The sequence below is a fragment of the Rhea pennata genome, chromosome 6 (genome assembly GCF_028389875.1).
Source record: "Rhea pennata isolate bPtePen1 chromosome 6, bPtePen1.pri, whole genome shotgun sequence".
Classification (NCBI taxonomy): Eukaryota; Metazoa; Chordata; class Aves; order Rheiformes; family Rheidae; genus Rhea; species Rhea pennata.
This window is the reverse complement of record NC_084668.1, coordinates 18,934,372-18,956,033: the sequence shown is the minus strand read 5'-3', so window position 1 is coordinate 18,956,033 and position 21,662 is coordinate 18,934,372. Positions and strand designations below refer to the sequence as shown.

At 36.0% G+C, this 21,662-nt stretch overlaps 1 protein-coding gene across 2 annotated transcripts in view; it reads right to left on the bottom strand.

Moving 5' to 3' along the window:
• Positions 1-2,933, bottom strand: part of PSMD14 (proteasome 26S subunit, non-ATPase 14) — a 49,738-nt gene extending 46,805 nt beyond the window's left edge. For both annotated transcript variants that reach the window (XM_062579109.1, XM_062579110.1), the window contains exon 1: positions 2,833-2,933. The gene's annotated coding sequence lies outside the window, so the exon portion shown is untranslated. The remainder of the gene's footprint in view (positions 1-2,832) is intronic.
• Positions 2,934-21,662: the final 18,729 nt, after the last annotated feature.

Genomic DNA, 21,662 nt, shown 5'->3' with positions numbered 1-21,662 from the left:
AAAATCCTTGTCTAACATTTGTTTATAATAGTATTATTAGATAGCTGTAATAAACAGTAAGAGATATCAGTTCTGAGAGCTGTGGTTCACCACCTAGTTGCTGGTTATAACCTTCAACATACTGTTTAAATGCTGGTTTAAATCCTGAATTTTAATAATGAGGTCATTTCTCCTTAAATAATATAGGGAAGAGTTATGTAATACGTATTGTGCACAATACATATATATGTACATATGGCTATTTACCCATAGTTACTAGGTTTTGTGCTTGACACGTTTCAGCACAGACTTTGAAATCAATTTGAAACATAACTTTAAGCTGCTGTATTTCCTTGCATATGAAACAAGAGTTTTATGTACACCATTTTTATCTAGTATAAACAGCCCATGATGCAATCTCTCAGTGAAAAAGTTCTACTAGGTTGACAACTTTCTCCGAGCCGGGGTCAACAACTACCAATAGCTTCAATACATGTGGAAGAGAAAAACATTAAGTATAGAACTGCCCTATTAGTGGATGAATATCAGACTAGACTCAGGTGACAAGAATTCACTCCAAGCTTTGCAATTTGCCCTTTAAGTGACTTATAGCAAACCTTTTCACCTTCTAACTCACTTTCTCCAACCACAGCATAGAGACTACTATACAAAGCTTTATATAAGCACTTTCAGATCGACTGTTGGGAAGTTCTACATAACATGGATCATAAGATAGATTAATTATTTCATTAACCAAGACTTAAAAAAAGTTCCCATTTTCTGTTGCAACTGTAATACAATTCAAGACATTTCTCGCAGGATGATAAACAGTTATGAAGGTAAATTAGCCAAGGAATTGCATACTGCAGAGATGCATTATTCCACCAAGAAAAGAACAAAAACTACTTGTAGGCAAAGTCACCAAACACCGGAAGGACAGAAAAACCTCACATCAGAACAGAGGCTTCACATATGAGAGCAAGAGAGGAAAACAAAACAAAAACAAAAAAAACCCCACTCTACCTTACTATACATTTTATATGAAAAAAAAAAAAAAAGAATTACAACCAATTCTCAGTTATCTGAGGCTGTTTATTAAAGCTATGGATTATCCATGCCACGAATGTATACAGAAGCCCACTAGTGCAATTTTAGAAGTATTCATTCTCCTTCCAGGACCTGCTCAAGCCTGGAAACTAATTGTTTCTGGACAGTGGACAGTACAGACCTGATCCTCAATACTCTCGAGCTGGGCTGAAAGGTAGGCAGGTTAGTTCCTCTCACTTTACTTTCTCATCTTCAGCAGCACAGCAAACTAGTGTAGTTCTAGTACATTTAATGCTGAACTGGTATTACCAAAGTAACCCAAATCCAAACCAACCATTCTAAAGCTACTTAAAACACATATGCCCCAGGCTTCCACATAAGGAACGATTCATTACTAAATCACACCACCAGAGAATGAATGTTGATTTTGTGCTGTATACAAGTCAAGTAACAGGCTCCTCTGAAAACGGCAGAATACCGAACAGACACATAACAGTCTCGCACCAGCCTCCCTCTTGCCCTCTCCAAGTACACATCCTCCAATTTTTCTACTATTCAGGGAATCCTAAGTATCCCTCCATTATCCTAGAGAGTGAGAGATATTTGTAGCTATTAGTATATACTCCGTAACACCTGTAAAGACTTAATCACTTTAAGAAACTTTACAGGCTATTTCAAATTTTGGTATTATTTAATCTGTTATTTAATCTGTTATTCTAACTTCTCATTTTCTTAGCATAACTATCAGTTGAATACCCCTTGTGTGGCATGCTACATCACAGATTTTTCATTAAGCAGTTGACAAATCTGGTTGTTAGGAGTCACTCTGAATGATTCGGGAACAATTCACTTCCAAGCCAATTTCAGGACTCCTTAGATCTTTTTGTTTCCATAACACAAGTTAAAAGGAAGTGCTCTTAATAGAGTCTTGCAAGTACATTCCCCACACCTGAAACATACAGAAGACAGCTTGCACTTGCAGAGGAAAAAAGTTTCCAAGATTAAGACAGACCTGTCAGATTTTTCAGGCTGCCTAATACCTGTTCAGCTATATAAAGCTTTTAAATACTTTTACGTAAAACTGAGAAAAAGCTACCTTGTTCCTTGATATTTTCCAGATTTTCTATTGTATGCTGGAAAGAAGTAAAACTTTACAAGACAACATCAGCACGCATTCAGACTTAGCAACTTTTTGTGAGTATCCAGCTATAACACACACCTCTGTTCTTGAGAACAGCACTGAAGTCTGCCGCATGCTAGAAACAGCGCTGTTACTTCTGCTTATATCGTATTTTCTACTGCCACTGCTTCCCGATCACAAATTAAGAGTTTCTTCCGTTTCACGTACCTGACCCCCCGGCATCCAGCGTGTCCCCCCCCCCCCCCCCCCCCAAGCAGCAGCGCGCCGCTCCGGAGGCCAAAGGCGGCGCCACCGTGCGCGACACAGACTTGCGAACCGCGGGGCCCGGGAGCTGCCCGGCGGCCCCGGCGCCGCTGCTTCCGCCGCGCTGGTGCCCCGAGGCCCAGACAGCGGCAGCTACCGCCTCCCGCGCGGCCCGGCCGCTTCCCGCCGGGCAGGGGGGAAGCGCCGCCGGGGCTGCCGGACCAGCTCCGTGCCTGCTCCCCCCGCCCCGCCGCCCCGGGCGCGGCGCCGTTCAGCTCCCGGCCCCGCCACCCGCCCCGCGGAGCGGCGCTCGGGCCCGCTCCCCGCGGGTCCCTCTCCCCCCGCCGCGGCGAGCCCCCCGCGGCCGGCCCGCGCCCCCAGGGAGCCCCGCGGCGGCGGCGGCGGGCGCGACCAACCCTCACCTGCGCGCGGGCCCCGCTCCGGCCGCGCCGCCCCCGCCCAGGCCGCCGTGAATCAGCCGGATTTCATTCAAACCGAGTCCGCCCAGGCCGCCCGCAAGTGCTTCCCGGTGCAAAGGGCACGCGGCAGGAACTTCCGGTCGCGGAGTGACTAGAGAAGTGGGTGGGGCTTATGGCAACGCGGGTCTCCTGGTAACGGCGCGCGCCGCCGGCGGGAGCCGAGCCCCGCCCCGCCCCGCCCCGCCCCGCGGCGGCGGCGGCGGCGGCGGCCGTTAAACCGTCGTCCTGGCCCGGTCGTGGGCTTTAGCTCTAGCACGGCCTTGCTCTGGGAGGGAGGCGGAGCAAGGAAGGAGGTTTCTGCGGCTGCTGTGGGCTCCGTAGGCCGCAGGCAGCCGGAGAGAGCCCGGGAGTTCCCGTGCTTGTCTGCCCCAGGGACAGTGAAACCAAAGTGGGGGCTAGCCGGGGCGTGAGGCAGCTGAGGCCGGCTCCACCCGTGCCGCGGCCTGAGAAACCCCTCAGGCAGCAGTGGAAGTTTCTTCTCAGAACTATTGCTGCGCCTGCTTTGTTCACCTGGATTGTGTACTGGCAAGTCCAGAGCTGTCCCAAAGTTACTGGGGAGCAGACATGGTCGAGAGGGACCTGGTCTTTTAGTGGCGCTGAGTGGAAAGCAGCGCGTGCTGGAGTGCTTAAATGGCTTTGCAGTGATGTGCTGTATGTTAACTTCGACCGTAGTTCAGAATGAAATTGCAGCCTGATGACACCTATAGTCAAGATAACTGGACAATAGTGTGGCTGAAGAACCACAGAGTGTATCTTCGTATCAGTAAATAAATGAATACCGCAATAGGCACAATACCACTTATGCTCATCTCAAAAAGGAGAACATAGAAATTAAGGAGGATTTACAGAAGACTAAAAATGATTGTGTACATAACATGAAAAGAGTGAGAATTTTTACCATATAAAGAAGACAAATAGGAGATAATATGATAAAAGCATGCATCCTAATGAACCATGCAGAGAAAGCAAACTGGAATTTTACATTATCCTTATGTTACCCTTATGTTACGCAAGAACAAAAAACAAATTGTAAGTTAGAGGAAAATACAAGGTTGAGGAGTGGAACTCAGTGCCGCAGGAAGTCACTATGCCTGAAATAATACAATTAAAAAGTGCAGATACCTCTAGAAATCAAATTTTACAAATACCTTAAAAGATACAGGACAACTTAAGAACTTGTAAAGTTTAGACCTGTGTCTGTAGTTTCAACAATGATAGCTTTTGTTTTCAAAAGCTTCTTTAAAAATTGAGAATATGGGATTAGAAGATGCTCAGCATTTCATGCAGCAGAGAACTACAGAGAAGCATATGAAAAGGTATTATGTTACAAATTATACTTAAATAATCTCAGTCAGATATAGTCAAGCCTTCTGTGACCCTTTAGCAGCCTCCAAAACCAGTTTAGCAAACTCCAAAGTTTCTATACTGATGTGAATCAAAAGAGAGAGAAAATAAATTTATACACAGATATATGCCATTCTACCTTTTCTGGAAGGTCAGGCTTTTTGAAAAACAATATTCCTGTGATTGTCTATTTCATCCCTTTAGGCTAAAAGAATCACTAGACTTAAAAATTCATGAAGCTTCCTAGAAGGCTAAAGGCTTAAAATGTATTTTTTTTAATGAGTTTCTGTTTCATGTTATTCAGGCAAAACATATTAGTGCAGTTCATCACTGCAACCACAGCCAAATTATTCAGAATAAAAACAAAGATGTATTTGTGTATATGTATATCTATATATGTATGTCTCATACAATAAGAAAATTTATACCTTTCTTGAAAGCAGCAATGTTCGTTCGTATTTGATGTAGTAAAACTTTGCTACTAGTCTTGTCATTAATATTCTGAGACTTTTGCATATTTTAATGTTGTTAAAATCAATTATGGCTGAAGGTTCATTTTTATTTTTTGAGACTATATGTAAAAGATAAATTATGAATTCAGTGACTGGAAATGCATTATATAGTTTCCTGATTTGTGCTGTGTTTTTGAGAGCAATCCTTTTATTCCTTCATATTAACTGGTATTCTAACACCTTAATGAGAAATCATCACTATATTTCTATTCTCATGCTGCGATCATGTGTCTTTAAGGAACTCTACACTTCGAAAAAAATATTCCTCTGAGTTAACATGTATAATAACAATTAGTAATCTAGTTAGATCTTTGTAATTCACCTATATCCTCTGACTTTAATAAGGAATGTCATTCTGAATAATCTGAAGATTTGGCCCTTCTTTTTTGAAGCACAAAGTGAAACAGACTTTCATTGTTATTCTTAATTACATTTCAAGTCATAGTATTGACTTTTTAAATATATACATTTATTGAAATTTTATAAATATAGTTACAGAAGAAGGAAAAAGAAAATAGGAGAAATATTTACATTAGAAAGTACAGTGAATTAATTGGATATATAGAGCCAGTATCGTAGTTGGTACTTATGACAGATGGTATTTTATGTTTTGATATAAAAAAGATATATTCTTAATCGTATATGTCAAAGAAAAGAGGCCATATGTTGTTAAACAGTTCCAAATTGTCATTTCATCTGAAGGGCACTCTGTTTCATGCTACTGAATACCTTATTGTTTTGGTCTAATCAGCACTAATCCATAGAAGATTTTTATTTATTATTTTTCTGTACTTCAGTGCTGAATGAAAATGTTCAAGATTTGTTCTGTTTTTATTACTTGGATGGCTGTTTGTTGTGATACAAACTTACTTTGTTTGGATCTCTGTGTTATTCCATTCTTCCCAGTATTATCCTTGCTTCTAGTAAAGTGATCTGCAGGGCACAGAATTACTCAGAGATCTTTTTTCCTAACTTCCTGTTAGGAAGCAATGTTCCTGCAGCTCTGTAATTAATGAGTTCAGTTTTACAGAGCTGAATGACAGAAGAGTTGTCTATATAACACGAGGAATACACTAGAGAGTAGGCTTCAGTTTTCTTACAGATCATACATATAGACAAACAGAGTACCATTTGTACTGGGATTTTGTTGTAATCTAAAAAACACAAGATAAAACTTCAGAAGACCTGGGATTAGAATACAATATGCTTTCGTGCAAAGTTACACCATCTATGTTTAAGGAAGTAAAACTGACCATAGACAATGGCCAGATGTCGGTATGTGGGGGAACACAAGAGCTGAATTCATCCTTGTGAGGGAATAATAGAGTAACCAGAAGCACACTATTGATTTTGTTAGCTTGGAACTAGATTTGGTAGTCAAAATGGAAGAAGTAGTAGAGGAATACTAGTTTCAAAAAACTGAAAGCCTTTTAGCCTGGGAATGGACTAGAGCTCTGTACATATGGACTTGGCAGACCTATAAATGGGAAAATGGCTTCTTCTGTCATACTTGGCAAGCACTCAAAATGGTTAGAAGAGCTTTTGATGAACTCGGTGACATCCACAACAGCTTGTGAAATGCCTCAACAAATCTTCACTATAAACAGACTAATAACAGGTCTTGTCATAGACAATGAATAAAACTTTACAGGAGTATTATTTAAGGACAGTAAAAAAGAATGGGATTATTTTTTTTTTCAGTCTTTTTCACATTCTACCATCAGTTGCCGAGGGCTGTTAGAGATTTGGAAGAGTTTTTATTAATCATTAAGCATGTGATTTACAAAAACCTGCAAACAAAACTATTTTCATCTCTTCTGGAATATAGAGCTGCATCTTAAACTATAACAAGTATAAGTCTAGCCTAGTTTGTGTGTGAAGAGTGGTAGCTATTTGGATATAATTCATTCCATCACAGAATAGGAACTATTCAGAAATTCCTAAAATGAGCCACAATAAATCAGAAAAAAAAAAAAAAAAAAAAAAAGCTAAAAGATCCCCTCTATAATGAAAGTTTCAGTATTTGCCAGTCAATACAGATTTCATATTCAGTCTTAGAAGAAACCGGACTTTTGTCTTTTTAAGTCTATTTAAAGTGATGGCTGAGTTGTGAGAACTATCTACAAACCATCTGGAGAAGACAAGGCCAAGAAAAAAATCAGCTTGGTGGGAATGCTTGTGTTGGGGGTGTCTATGGAAAATTTTTATGAGGAAGCAGAGAAGTGGGTTTGTGTCCCTGGCAATTGCAAAGGTGCTACTCTGTGAGAGACAGATTATTTAAATAACTGTGCAAAAGACTGTAAATTGGAGGCTGTAAATTAAGAGAAAGGTGGTGTGTAAAGCGGACATACTGTGTTTTTTTCAGGATTACTGTGGGATGGAACAATGTTCCACCCATTTCTTATTTTTTCTTTATTCAGTGGGAGTTTTTTCCCTTATTTGTGACACAATAAAAATAAATTTTACACTTCCTTTAGTACTTAGGATATTTTTGTTGTTGAACTGAAACATTCCTTTACAGAAGTGCTATATAACTGGTACAATGCTTTCTAACCCTTACCTATGTCAGGTAGCGAGAGCCAAGAAATGAAGACTAGACTAGACAGTTTCAGTCACCTCTTTGCCTATGTCTGTGTTAGCAAGTGGTACAGACTGATACGAACAAATCTGTAGGGTGAATCAGGCACTATATTTGTTTCAGCATTTTCTTACTTTGGACCAGCTCTAGTTTAGTCCCATGGATTGAACACCCATTTGCAGCTACTGTGTTAGCCATGTTCCTGGTCTGCATCTTCTATTTTAGTTTCATTTGAAAGGAATCCAGTTCCACTGCTCCAAGACTGCTTCACAGCACAGATCAAAGCACCAAAGTGGGGATAATTGAGAGTTTTGCTTTAAATCACGCTTACAATCTGAACTTAAACATTAATGTAGATGCACCATATGTGTCATCATTTTTGTGGCAAAAATTAACCCACAAGATGAAAAGAAAGCATGGCAGAACACTGGAGATGAGTGAAATAAAATTGAAGAAGGTGAAGTCCTCCACATTATTACACATGGCATGCCCAAAGCACTGGGTGTATACAATATGTTCTATGGAGAGCCTGAGGGACCTGTAAACTGCTAGATAAAACCCATTCAGTGAATATTTTGATCCTCACAAGAATGTCACTTGGGAAAGGCACATTTTTTACAACAAACCAGCTGCCAGATGAGCCCATTGACCATTGTTAAGATCTTTAAAATAAAGCCAAGTAATGTGAATTGGAGCAGTTAACAGATGGATGAATTACTTGTGATATAAGTGATAACCAAGTCAAAGCAAGGTGAGAAAAGGACTTGACATTGCAAAGAACAGCGGATATTTGCAGGGCTAGTAAAGACTGCTTCCCAAATAAAAGTGTTAGCTAGTGGTGAAAGAACTGGAGTGTATCTAATTAAAAATGCATACCAAAGCATAAAGAGAGAATACAAGGGTAAACAAATGGCAGAGACCAGACTTGTTTTCAAAAAATATAAAATCAATCACAACATGGTGAAAAGGTCCTGCACAAGAGGTTCAGTGTCCTGTATACAATAAAAGCAGCCATTTCACAAAAAATAGATTGCTCTCAACTCAACTGGTAAAGATATGCTAAAGAAAAGCTCCCCACAGCTATACTGCTGGAGGGTATAACAATAGTGACAATAGTTCTCAGCCAGAAGGTTTTTTTTGTTTTTGAATTATATCCCAAACAGGACATTTGAGAATTTAGAAAATTCTCTGATGACACACAAGTAATGAGGGTTGCTACATTGTTTTATTCTACAGTGTTCTCCGTAAATTAATTAAATGTGTAGAGATTACACTACTCTAGTGTAGTCTACAGTGATACAACATAGAATAAAGTATTTGCAGAGTTTTAGTGCCTTTACAAAATAAGGTTTTGTTCATAGTTTTGGGTTTATACTGTGACTTTAAAAAAGAATGAACCTGTGATGAGTGTTTAAATAGAAGCTTGAGCTAAATACAAAATAATATGTCTAACTTACACATGAAATTTGTGACTGCCTAAGAGTATTCATTTTCAGAGGTATGAAATTTGCTAGCTCTTGCCTTAAGGTTTGTCTCAGTTCTTGCGATGCACCATGTTTTACCCAAGGCATTTTTCTCCTTTGTTGCCTTGATTCTTTCAGCTTGTCCTACTTAGTATTTAGAATTCGCCTATATACATTCAAGCATTATGGATCCTTCTAACTGGGTTTGGAAACTGAGTTCTATGATAGTAAAAATGACGAATAGCTAGCTAGATCAATATAAGTATTTCTTCTCAGTTGATTTAGAAAATAGCTATTTAATGGATTAAACATACACATCATACCTCAGTCAATTCAGCTCTTTGTAAAATGAGACCCCAGTGGAAGGAATAGGTAAATATAGCATACTTGTTTCTTGACAGAGCATAATTTGTACAACTGTGATTGTGTTTTGTTCTCTGTGATCACAATAAATATACAATAAAAATTGATCACAATAAATATACAATAAGAATGATTAAAACGTTAATTATTTTTTCTTGTAGTTCCAAATTGGCTGAAATATGATCTGAGGGGATTTTATTCTACTCAATAGGCAAGCTTCTTACAGATGCTAGAAGTGTAGGCTGTATAAGCAGAGTAGTTGCAATTGACAATTACCTCTGCAGGTAAGGCAAGATGCTTATTTTAGTCATACTGGCTATCTGCCAGTAGCAGTAATATAATAAATAAAATACAGTAGCAATTTATCTCAGCCTACTAGCAAGCTTGATTCAGTTGATTGAAGATTAGAAACTGATTTTAATTATATGTTGTAACAGTTGGTATTTGGAGATCTAAATATTTGGGACGATGTGGTGACAGTTTGAATCTCCATTGTAGAAATGATCTAAAGAAACTCACTTAACACTGGCTAGATTTCTAATTTCAGCCAATTTTTAAAAACTCATTTGCCTCTAGATCTTTTTGCATATAGCGAGTCCTGATTTTTTTAGTTTAAATTACTAAAAAAAAATTTAAATCTTATTCCAGATCCAGTTTATAGTCGAAGGACCACTTGAACTTCAGGAACCTAACTCTTTTCTCTACAAAGGTAGGATGTGGAAAATGCAATCAATTTCAGATATTTGTTGCTAATATAATCAAACAGTAAGTCATTTTTATCTCCTGCAGTGAGATAGATGCAAATATTACACTTGCACATATTATTTCTGATGAAAAGATCTGCATTTTTTTTCTTTTGGGTTCCTGAGGACTGGTGACCTGGCTTTCAGGTATTTTAGGTATCATTGATTTGTTCTGTGAATAGTGATGTTAAAGCTATTTGTTTTATTGTATTTTATTTTTTTTTCTTATTAATGAGCTAGTCTGAAAAAATGGAAAAAAAAAAGGACACCCTTGTTTATTCTTTGCTGCTAAAGTGTTGGTGGCCATAGCTCTGCAAAAAAATTTGTATTTTTACTACTACTAGTAATGTTTTACTAACAAAAATGAGGCTAAATACAGATAAGCAAAATGTCATCCTGATGACACAAAAGTAAATATAAAAGCCATGTTGTAGTTAAATAAAATACTGCATATAGAGTTTTTTAATGGATTTTTCAAAATTGTTGTATTACTGGTATCTAACTTGCTGGTTTGTTAAAAAAAAATACAGTCTAGGTTATAGTGGAGACAATTCACATCCTTGTAAATATGTTAAACAGGTTTTGGAGCTTTGCTAAGATAAAATACTTGATCTAACTTGATCAAAAAAAATCTTAGTTTGTGTTGAGACTACAGACTTGACTACAGATTTTTAGCTGGTTTAATAGCCCAGAGAACAACTTCATGCTAAGCTGTAAACAGTGATGTTACAGAAGAAAAAGTCAAAGAAAAGACTTCAGTATTTACCTGGTCCCTTTAACATTCAAATTTTTTGATACTAGCCCAAGCCTTCAGGTTAGTCTTTGGCTTTTGTTTTAGTTCAACAAAGTATTTATGTCAGTTTAAGGCAGTGATTTTCAATCTTTTTTGTCCTGTGGATTCCTAAAAAATATCAGTGGATGCCTTTAGATATGTCATACATGTAGATAGTAACGATGTATATAAACTTGCCGTTCTTAATTGCCTTTCACATATTCCTTTAGAAGCAGAGTTTGGGATTAAGAATTAGTTCACAGACACTTTTACCTTTAGCCTACAGGTCACAAGTTTAACATTAGTGCTTTTAAAATGATTTGGAGTCTTTTAGTAATTTTTATAGGTCATGAAATTATAATGTTTAAAATATCTGAAGTATATTATGATATTCTGTACGGCTTGTGTGCAACAGGAGACTTCTGTAGAACTGACAGCACAACTGTTAGTCTCAAGAATCCCTTTCTTGCCATAATTATATTCCCTAGAAACTGCCTTATGCCATCAGAGCCTTATAATAGTATTTTGGGGTATTTTAGGAGCTTTGAGTTTTTGACTAGTATTTATATACTTAAAACTCCCACTGCTTTGGCCATTCCTTAGTATCCTTCACAGCAGTTGTCCAACAAGCTAATATAATTATTTGCTCCTTTCATTTTAGTTTTATGCTCAATAATAGGGGGAAGTTTCTCTTCTCTGAAAAATCTGAATACAGAAATAGATTAAATGGCATTTTTCCAAGTTATCTAAAGAATATGTTTAATCAAGAGTGTGATCTCATATAGCTAACTATTACCTTTTCTATTCAATATCCTTCACTTGCTGTTTTCAGAAATTGCAGATAGGCTCTAACTAAATAGTATTAATCTTTTGTTGCATATTTCTTCATGAGTACAGATACTTAAGCTCGTATTGACTGGCTGTAAATAACATCATTTTTAATTAGAAATGCACTGATGTAGAACTACCTGCTCATCTTAGCTCTATCTTTCAGGTAACTGGAGCTGCTAACTACTTTCAAAAAATTAGGTCAAATGTTAGAATTCATTAACCACTCGGCAAAATATAGTTGTCTCTTTAAAAAATAGGGAACTTTACAAATATTTTTAAAGGCCAAATTCTGTACTCAACTATTGACTTTATTTATAGTTGGTAATAGATCTAGGATTTTATAATAGTAGTAGTACACAAATAGTTAATGTCACTTAGGTAAGTCATTGGTAAATTAGCTTTGTTTTTTTAATGGAAGACAGCAAAATGTATGCTTAATGGTTTAATGTAATGAAGCAGTAAGCTTCAAGATCTCCATCTCACTGACAAAATATCAAAGACAACTCATTTAGATTTTCTACAGACATTCCTTTATGTTTTAGTTTCTCGAGTAAATAAGAGAAGAATGATCTCTAGTAGTGATCATCACATGTAGACTACCAAACATCATCTTCGAATAATAATCAAACTTAAGTAACCCAGGTCTCCTAGCTCATGTCTTCTGACCCTCTCCAGTGGACACAAATTTTTTTAAAAATGTTTTCTAGTTTCATTTTTAATGAATCGTTGGCACAAATATTTGAAACTATCGTAACTTAGCATCTGTTTGAGAGTATGGATGTTCAAACTAGAGCTATACTTTTGCATGAGATGACTGGAAAGATACTGTATTATAAAGACAAATACGTAAGTAACAGAGATTTTTATAAATTCTACGCACTTATTTTGTAAAGCCTACACATGTACTGTCTTGAAACATAAGAATAGACTGCCTATTCTATGAAAGGTAACCATTCTTCTAATTATTTGAAATTATCTAGGTTATTGCAGTTAGCTTTCAAATAGCCATTAGATTTAAAATATATGAGTTGTTTACAAGATTAATATGTTTGGATCTTTCAATTTTTATGTTACTTATTTCAACTTTTCCCTTACTTTCATTTACTGAACACTTGTAAAATTTTCTTCACTGTCTTCCAGTAAAAGTTTTAGTTAGTTTTCATGCATTCATATGTACTTTAAAATTGGTTTCAAATGTACTAGACTAATGTGGATTATGTTCATGCCATCAATTAAAAAGAATAAGTTTTTTCTTATTTATGTGTTGTTATAATGTAGGTATGGTTTGTTCCTTTTGATTTTAGCATTATATTTTACTATCCAAGTAAAGAAAAAACTTAAGTAAGATCAAGCATTTCTTATGACAGAGAATATCAAGCAGCTATCCTTTAAGTATTTTGAATGAAGTGATATTTTTAAAGAGGAAGAATCCACTCTACCTACACTGGGCATACAGAATTTATTACATTTTGAATTTTTTGTCATTTTGGCAGTCAAATAAGCAGGGTTTTTTTTGTTGTTAAAGATCGTAAGAATGCTAAATATGCTCTTTCAAAAGGCTTACTGAAGAACTCTAGTTTTATTTTTTTGACATTGACTGATGCTAGTAGAAGAAGAAGAGATGTATTATTAATTGTAGTGTTGCACACACCTTTATTTAATGGTTTTATGGAGTATATATTTATAATTCTGTAGAAAAATGGTTAAGATAGATCTTCGAGTACAAGAAAATAATATCTTTCCCTTGTAAAGAGTTCCAAAATGTTCTAGTATATATTCTATACTCAAGCTGTCCTATGATAAACTGTCCTACAATGCCCAAGGAACAGGACCAGTATTTGGGTGGAGAAGCTCATAAGTTCCAGAGCAAGTTCCAGAGCGAGTGGCATTATCAGCTCAGATAGCAGTCCTTTTGTTTCAGACCAGAACTACCATTGTGTTTAAGAACAGCGTAAAGCAGAGCTTCTGCCTACTCGTTATCCAGCTACTATGGGATTTTGCATAATAGCTGAACAGGAAGTTCTCTGTTAGTTAATCCTTCATTTAATTCATGATACTGCAGTCAATTGAAATCCTTTTACTATTATCAACCGACAGCAAGAAGATACAGTATTATAATTTTATTATGATAAACTATTGCAGATATATTGGCTATTGAACAGGTGTGCCTTGGTGCAAACAGACAAAAACATTTCTCTGTAGTGCAGTATGTAAAAACATGAAGTGATATACTTTACAGTTGATTTGGATGAAAAAAAAGAAAGTTAGATTTGAAGATCATTAGCATTTATTACCATTGATATTCAATATCTATGCAAGCTGCATGCATTTGTTCTGCAAATGTTGGTGCAAAATAAGGCCATGCATATTCCTACAACAAAGCTGTTCATTGTATAATTTAGTTTTCAGCTGAGTCTGAACTTACTGCAGGTGAAAATAAGATGATCCAGATCTGTCAGCACTGATATACATGTAGGTGGTTCCATTATTATAATTTGTGAAATGCTCACAAGCTGTCTTTGTGAGAGTGCTTATATAGAGTAATGTATTAAAAAGAAGCAAGATGTTCTACCTTATGATGGCATTGCAGTTGTGCAGTTTGTGTAAAGCGATCAAATGTGTCTAAAATACATATGGAAAGTTTTTGAGCAGGAAAATTTTATCTTTTTATTGTGTAATTTTGTGTGTAAGATAATATAACACACTTTAAGAAAAGAATGTCCTGCTTTTTACATTCTGGATACCCTTCAATCAAATGTGACTGACAAGTATTTATAAACCAGATGCTCTTTTTATGAGCTATGAGTTACTACAAGAATTGTAACACCACTGTTTTCACATGGAGAAGTGGTATTAGTTGCAAACCTGTCCATCTCTCTTGAATATAGAGTTGTTTTATTAAAGAAAATATATTTTCTGGACTTTTTTTTGCTGTTTTGAGAAGACCACTCTGCTTTTTTTATATTCTACTTTCATATTGTTGTTTAAAATAATCAGTGTTGAGTAGGTACAGCGGGTTTAATAGATGTTAGAAACAATCTGTAACTCTAGTTAAAGTAAACAAGCCAATAAAATAAAATATCTGCTTCAAATATCTATTTTTGTTAGGCAGACCTGCTTATCAAAAAAGTTTGCTTTTAAATACAGTATGACTGGATTCACATTATAAGCTGAATTTCATGTTTTCCCCCATAGTATTCAGAACAGTAGTACATAAGGCTCATATGAAGAGATAATTTATTTTATAAAAACTGGCTAATCTACTCAGAAAAAGAGGACTAACTTTTGGACTCATGGTCTCTTCATTGCAGTCTTGCTTCATCTACTTTCTGTGAAGCAAAAAGAAAAAAATATTTCTGAAATGACACCAATTTAAGTTTGTGCTCGTGTAGCTGTATGGATGTGCCATTTTGGAGCACTGCTTGGGAAATCGGGTCCGCATGTGAATCCGTACTTGAACTTGAATAAAGAAAACAGCCAGCTACATAAGCCAGTAAATTCATTCTGTAAATAGAACAAGTTGTAACCATCTGAAATGACCTAATCCTGCAAATACTTAACCATATTGACTACTTTAGTTATGTGAGTAGAGACCCATTTGGATGCTTGTTGGGTGCTTAAACAAGCAAGGTATTCTTGATTATGTGAGACTAAGAGCCAAGTATATATTATGCATCCTTGAAAACAAAATGCCTACACTGAAGTATACTCAACTGTGTAAAAAAATTAAGTTTTGAAAAAGAGCTTCCAATTCTGTAGCCTTGTTTATCTACCTGGAATGTGAATATGGGAGCCATCAAAGTTTCATATAAATAGCAGCTCTGCTTTTCTCGTCTTTAGCTCTGGCCAGTGTGCCGTTTTTGAAGTATTCAAACAAAGAACCGCAAACCGCTAGTCACACCACAATACCAGCTTGTGTTTACATTTTCAGCTCTCCAGATCATGATCCTATTGAGTGCACATAGAGCGAGTGCGCGTACACGCGCCCATCCACCATCAGGAGAAACGAAACTGTAAACACAAGCTGGTATTTTGGTGGGGGCACACTAATATGGCGGTTGGTGGGGTCGGGAGGTGGGGGTGAATTATGGATCCAGAATTTCCTTGCATTTTTGTCTTTAAGTCAGGCTGCTTGCACAGTAGTAGCTGCTTTTCAAAATTAAATGTTCATCTGTTTTAAGGCAGTAGGGCCTAGTTACATTAATTTTAAACTGCATCCAAACTTGAAAGAAGATTGATAAAAGCACTTGTACTTGAAATGCTTAAACCAGACAATGAAATATGGACTGTATTACAGGGAGTTCTGCTTGCATGAATGGAGAAGTGGGCTAGGATGGTTTCATAGTCTTCACCATTTATGTGATTCTTTGTTATGAACTACTTAGCAAGTTGTCTTGTTTAATATTAAGCCAAACACTAAAGAAAGCATTAAAAACAATACCCAATATGGTGACGGAGAAATTACTATCTGTAAAACTTTCAGAAATCCAAGTTAAGTTTTATATGTAAATGTAAATTGTTAAGGTATAAAGCACTTCATGGGTAGACTGAAGTGATAAGAAACATTAAGGTATATTTAATTAGGTATCTCTAAGAATTTATCTGTGTTTATTGCTTAATCTAAGTGTGTCTGCAAGCCTCTAGTCTGTTTTTTATCAATGAAACAGTATTATTTCACTGAAGTTGGAGAGCCTGAACAAAGCTGCCTTTTATCCAGAGACTTGTCTTTGCTGCATACAGATCAGCTGTTGCCATAATACTTACAAAAATCTCATCCTGAAGTATCAGATTCTTTTGGCACACTGTGAATTTGATAGTTTTCTGTACTGACTATATTGGCCATTTGTAGCCCTTTTATACTGCTTCTCCAAGAGGAGGAGGAAAGAAGAATATTGCAGGAGATATAGTCCTGTTTTGAGAGAATAGAACACTTGAATGCATGATCAAGCCATGGCTTTTAGAAACAAAAGAAAGAGGCAGGTAACAAAGGGAATACTGTTTTCTTCAGAAAGGAAAGATAGTCTCTCTGTAAAATCCAACTAGTCTGATAGCGTCTCCTAGAGTGAGAGCAGCCCATCCTGATTTCATTCCTGCTATCGTATTAGCACGTTGTGTTAACAACAGGGTTTCTGTGCTCACTCCTTTAAAAGTTATATGTCATTCGTATGCATGGTAGATATTTTAAAACATTGTGAAAAAATCAGGCTATCGATACCAAACAAGCTACTTTAAAATTGACTTAAAAAACAAATACTCTTAAAGACAGATAGTAAAATGCTGATACTGACTTCTTTCTTGAAAACTCTAAATGCATTTTATTTAGTAATATGTTTGATTACCTAGCATATAATGCCATTATTTATCTGATCCTTTTCTTTTAATGAGAAGCCACATATGTGTTAGAGGGAGCATAGGACTTCCCAGAATCGTAGTCTTTGTACTGAAATCTCTACACTTTATGCAAATTACATAACATCTTAGTTCTTAGCACACACTTCTAGTTAAAAAGAGTGAAGACAGCTATTTATCTACTCCTAAAGGACTTGTGAAGTTTTATGCATGTATATATCATGAGTATTTGGGATTACTGATTGAGTTAGATTATTTAAAATAATTGTTTATTCTTAGTAACTTTTATGCTCCTATTGGAAATAAAATGTCATTCAGAAGATTGTAATTCAGTGACTAGATCTGAAAAGTACCACAAAACTTTTTAAAAAAGTCAGGACTCAGACTGCTTAATATAATTAATTAAATTTAAAGCCAGAGTGTTTTATTTACACTTTTAGATATTCTTAGAATACCAGAGGCAAGAGGAAGAAAGTAGAGAGCTCCAGAAATAAATAGATTTTCTTTCTTACTCCTGCCATGTTTGTATTATACACACTGTTACTGAATCACCAATATTTTTATAGGTAAGCTTTAAGTTATGTGTGTGAAAAGTGTTTTCATTTGATTTAATGGAAGTTGAGTTTTAATAAAATTCATCGTTTCAAAGAAAAAGAAGCTGTGAGAGGAAAAAAAGCAAACATTATTGAGAGATTTTCAATAAAATCGTGAAAGTTAGCACAATACTGAAAGCTAAAACTGTAGTGGAATGAGTTGGTGGGAGACCCTATTTCACACTCTCATCAAAAAAAATGGTTGATAATCTTCTGTTTTAGCAAGTTCTTTTCTGTCATGTTTTGAAATTTAGATTCCCTTCTTTTCCCATTCTGTTAACCAACAAGATGTATCTCATTTTAGAGGTGATTTCAGCAGTCTGTTCATCTAGTCTTGCTACTTATTTTTGTGGACCTCTCAACTCATTCTGATCTCCCTATTCATGTTCAAGGAACCCCTCAAACAGCATGGAAGAACTAACCCTTGAAAGACTTTCCTAGCCCCAGGATAAAAGGTCTCTTCTGTGGCAGGGCAAAACGATAGAGAGCCGTGCAGCAGCCCCTCAGTACTACGAAGAGATGTTGTAAGAGCAGGTGTAAGGTGCGTGTTCTTACCTGCTGTAAGAGCAGGTAAGAAGAGAGACATGCTCAGTGCTTTTCCTAAACAGAAAAGTATTATTTGAATGAACCTGAGACTAACCAATAAGAATAGCACAGCTCTGATAGCAGTTATAGTAGTATAGCCATTAATAATATAAAACTACAGACCCTGTTTTTTAATATAAATGATGCCTTTAATAAAGAGCAGAACAAAATAAAATTGGGAAAATTGTATTACTGAGTGCCACAACTGAGGGCATTGGCAGAGATCAGTCACTCCAATAAGACCAGTAACACCGGTTAAAAGTGCACCAGTTTCAATGATGGAAAACAATACTGTTCAAAAGAAGAAAATTCCTAGGGTGGGTACGGAATTGAATGTTTGACGTGAATAGAAATGATGCAGCTAAATCGTACCTGTGCGCATTTCTACCTCTGCCAAACACACTGCTGTAATAATTTATATATTAGTAGAAATAATTACTTGCATAATACCTTTAACTTTTAACAACTTAGTGGACTATCTATTTCATATTTCCATGTATGCAATGCATAAAGTTGCGAGCCATATGAAGAAAGTGTTTTGAAATTTGAATTGCTTTTCTTTCTCATTCTGTTAGCCAACAACATGTGCCTCATTTTAGAGGTGATTTCAGCAGTCTCTTCATCTAGGCGTAGCAGAAGACCTCATGGAGTACTAACTTTGTGATAACTTAAATGCAATATACCTTCCAAAAGAGTTATTCTTTTTAAAGGATTTTACTGATGTTTCAAAAGTAATGTGATGTACATTTGAATATAGTAAACAGCAGAACACCTGTAAAAATGCATTCCATTACATTTGCAATTAAACACCTTAAAAATATTTTTTCAAAGACCAGGTTAAATCTTACATAGGTAAAACTCAATTCAGTGTCCAGCTTAGCCAACAAGTAGACTCAGATGTGGTACATCAAGTGAAAATATATTAGATGAAATAAGTTACTATTCTCGTAACTGATTTGTTTGTTTTTTCTTGGGGGAGAAATATGGAATGACTTGCCTTATGTTTGTTTTGAGGAAGTTCCTTCAGAATTAGATCTTATTTACAGTAAATCTAAGGCTGTGGTTCCACTGAAGCTGAAGCCAATCTAAATGATGATTGCTGCAAACCCTACTTTTGGCCATATGTTACCACTGCTTTCCCTTGAGCTCTCTTTGCCATGTTCTTGCATTTGCACTGGCACCTTCATTTATCTGACTTTAAACTGAATTTCTTGTAGCCCGATGGCCTGCTACTAACCCGGAAAATTATATTTTATAAGATTCATTTTCTGTCTCTTTGGCTTGCCTGTGGGATCAGATCAATGCCTATGCCAGAGAGGCACACAACCAGGTTTGGGAACAAAAAAGAAGCAGGACCATCTCTTTTGATAGTAGCTTATTTCTAGACCAGCCTAGTTGTATTGTTGGGCTGCCCTCCGAATAGTTTTTGCCATGAAACAGCTCACCTTGGTGGGGAGGAGGGGAAAAAGGTGTCATCCAAACACTATGGCTGATGCAAAGGAGTAGGCAGAAACATTTGGCAGAAAGCAGCATGGCACAGTAGCAGCTCTGATGTAGAACAGTTTAAAGTGACATGGAACTGCAGCTTTAACTAACAAAACTGGTAGTTGCATATGTATTACTTATGAATTGTTAGAATATATTGGCTTTTAATTTAAAAAATATAATGTTTATATTAAAACTGCAATAGTGTAGTAGTGGGTTAAATAACTGGATCCTGCATAGTTTTAGGATGGCACGTTATAACAGTTTAAAATTAGTCTTGTAGAATTATCAGTTATTCAATTATTGTACAATAATTAGTGTATAATTATTATATTTTATCTTTTGTAAATATTTAAGAATGCGACATTGAACCTGATTTCTTTCACATCCATGAAATTTCTGTTTCTTAGAGCAGGATTAGATGTATTCTCAAATTCCTTAAAATTCACAAGTGAAACCATCTTATTGCAAAGTTGATCACTCAGCTACATATAATAGCAGTAGGCTCAGCAGATTTTAAATATTTAGATCTGTCTGCCATCAAGACTTTGTTCTCTTGTAAGAATGTCCTATTATTGCATTAATTGTTCTAAGATTTGCAGCAGTGCACAGAGCCTTTTAAAAATATAATAGCTAGAGCTGTGTTTCAAAAGTGTTTAGAAAAAGAAGCTTAAGATCTTAAATTATGTCATATTAGATCTGCAGTGTTATTTCATCTTAATTATCCTGAAGCATTATATCTAAATAGTACAAACTGATGTTAATATCCATAAAAAGACAGATTTAGAATCTCATTGCTAAAACTGGTCAAATAATTCATAATGAATTATTCACCTTGTTTTTTTCATGAACTCTTAGTGAACAGATTGTGATTTTCTCAGAATAATTAATTATTCAAAGTTATTCACCAAAAAACTTAATAATTCTTGGGCTCAGTCTTGGGCATCAAATTCTTGATGAGCAGTATATTGTGAATATTTGGCCCCAGTATTACAAATCATACAAAAGTGTATTTTTTCCTATTGTGACCTTTCCTGATAAGTTCAGTTCTCTCTGAGATAATACATTTGTAAGAGTCTTTTTTTTTTTTTTTTTTTTCCTCATATCATCTAGGGAACTATTCCTTTAAATCTAACAGAGATATGAAGTAACAGTCTTAAAAATAATATGATATTATCTCTGTCTTTCAGTTACTAAATATTATGCATTATATTATGCTCTTCCCTAGTTTTCTATTTCTTACTCTTCCAAGAGATCATATATTGTCAATGACATATAGTTTTTATATATTGAATTATACATTAATTTTTTGTAGAATAATTACTGAAAATATTTTGTATATGTGAATAGTATTTCAAGTTTCTTGTCTAAATCAAGTGAATTCATATATATTAATACAGATATTTAATTTGTATAATATTCAGAATAATATTTTTTTTACTGTAGTAGTTTCTATACCACATTGCTTTCTCTTGGTGTCAAATATGGAAGTTATCTCCACTGTGCTCTCTTCACTTTCTGCAATACTCTCTCCAGTGGAGCAGCTACAGTTGCTGGAATAGCTGTGGAGTAACCCAGTTTATTGTGGCTTTGCAACCATTATCTGCAGAATTTGTTTCATCCCAGTTTATGCTACTTCCCTGCATAACTCGTTTCTTTCTCAAAAAGACTGTATTCTCCCTCTTACTGAGGAGCAACTCTCTCTTGCAAGGAGGCAGTACTTTAAAGAAATTTCTTGTGGCTATTCTTTTCCAGAAGTCTCCCTTTAGTAGGTATTTTTTTTTTTTTTTTGGGGGGGGGGGAAGGGTCATAAGCAATTTGGTCTACAATTTTAGAAGCATGTCCTTGAAATACAATAGTACAGAGCCACCTTTTAACACTGGAAAACTCTGTACCATCACAATGCTTGAATACTGTAAGGAAAATAAAAGGAAGGAAACAAAGCCTTTTGTTTTTATTCTCATGATCAAATGGAAATAAGCTACTCAGGTAGCTTAGTAGCTCTGTGACTCTTCTATCGCCATCATATTTAACTGACTTCCTTTTCTTCTTCAACCTTTGCTGCTCACAGCTTCTCTTTAGTAACAAGTTAGGAGAATGTACTTGTGAAAGTACACGTGATTATCTTCTGCCCCAATGTATAAGTGTAAAAGTT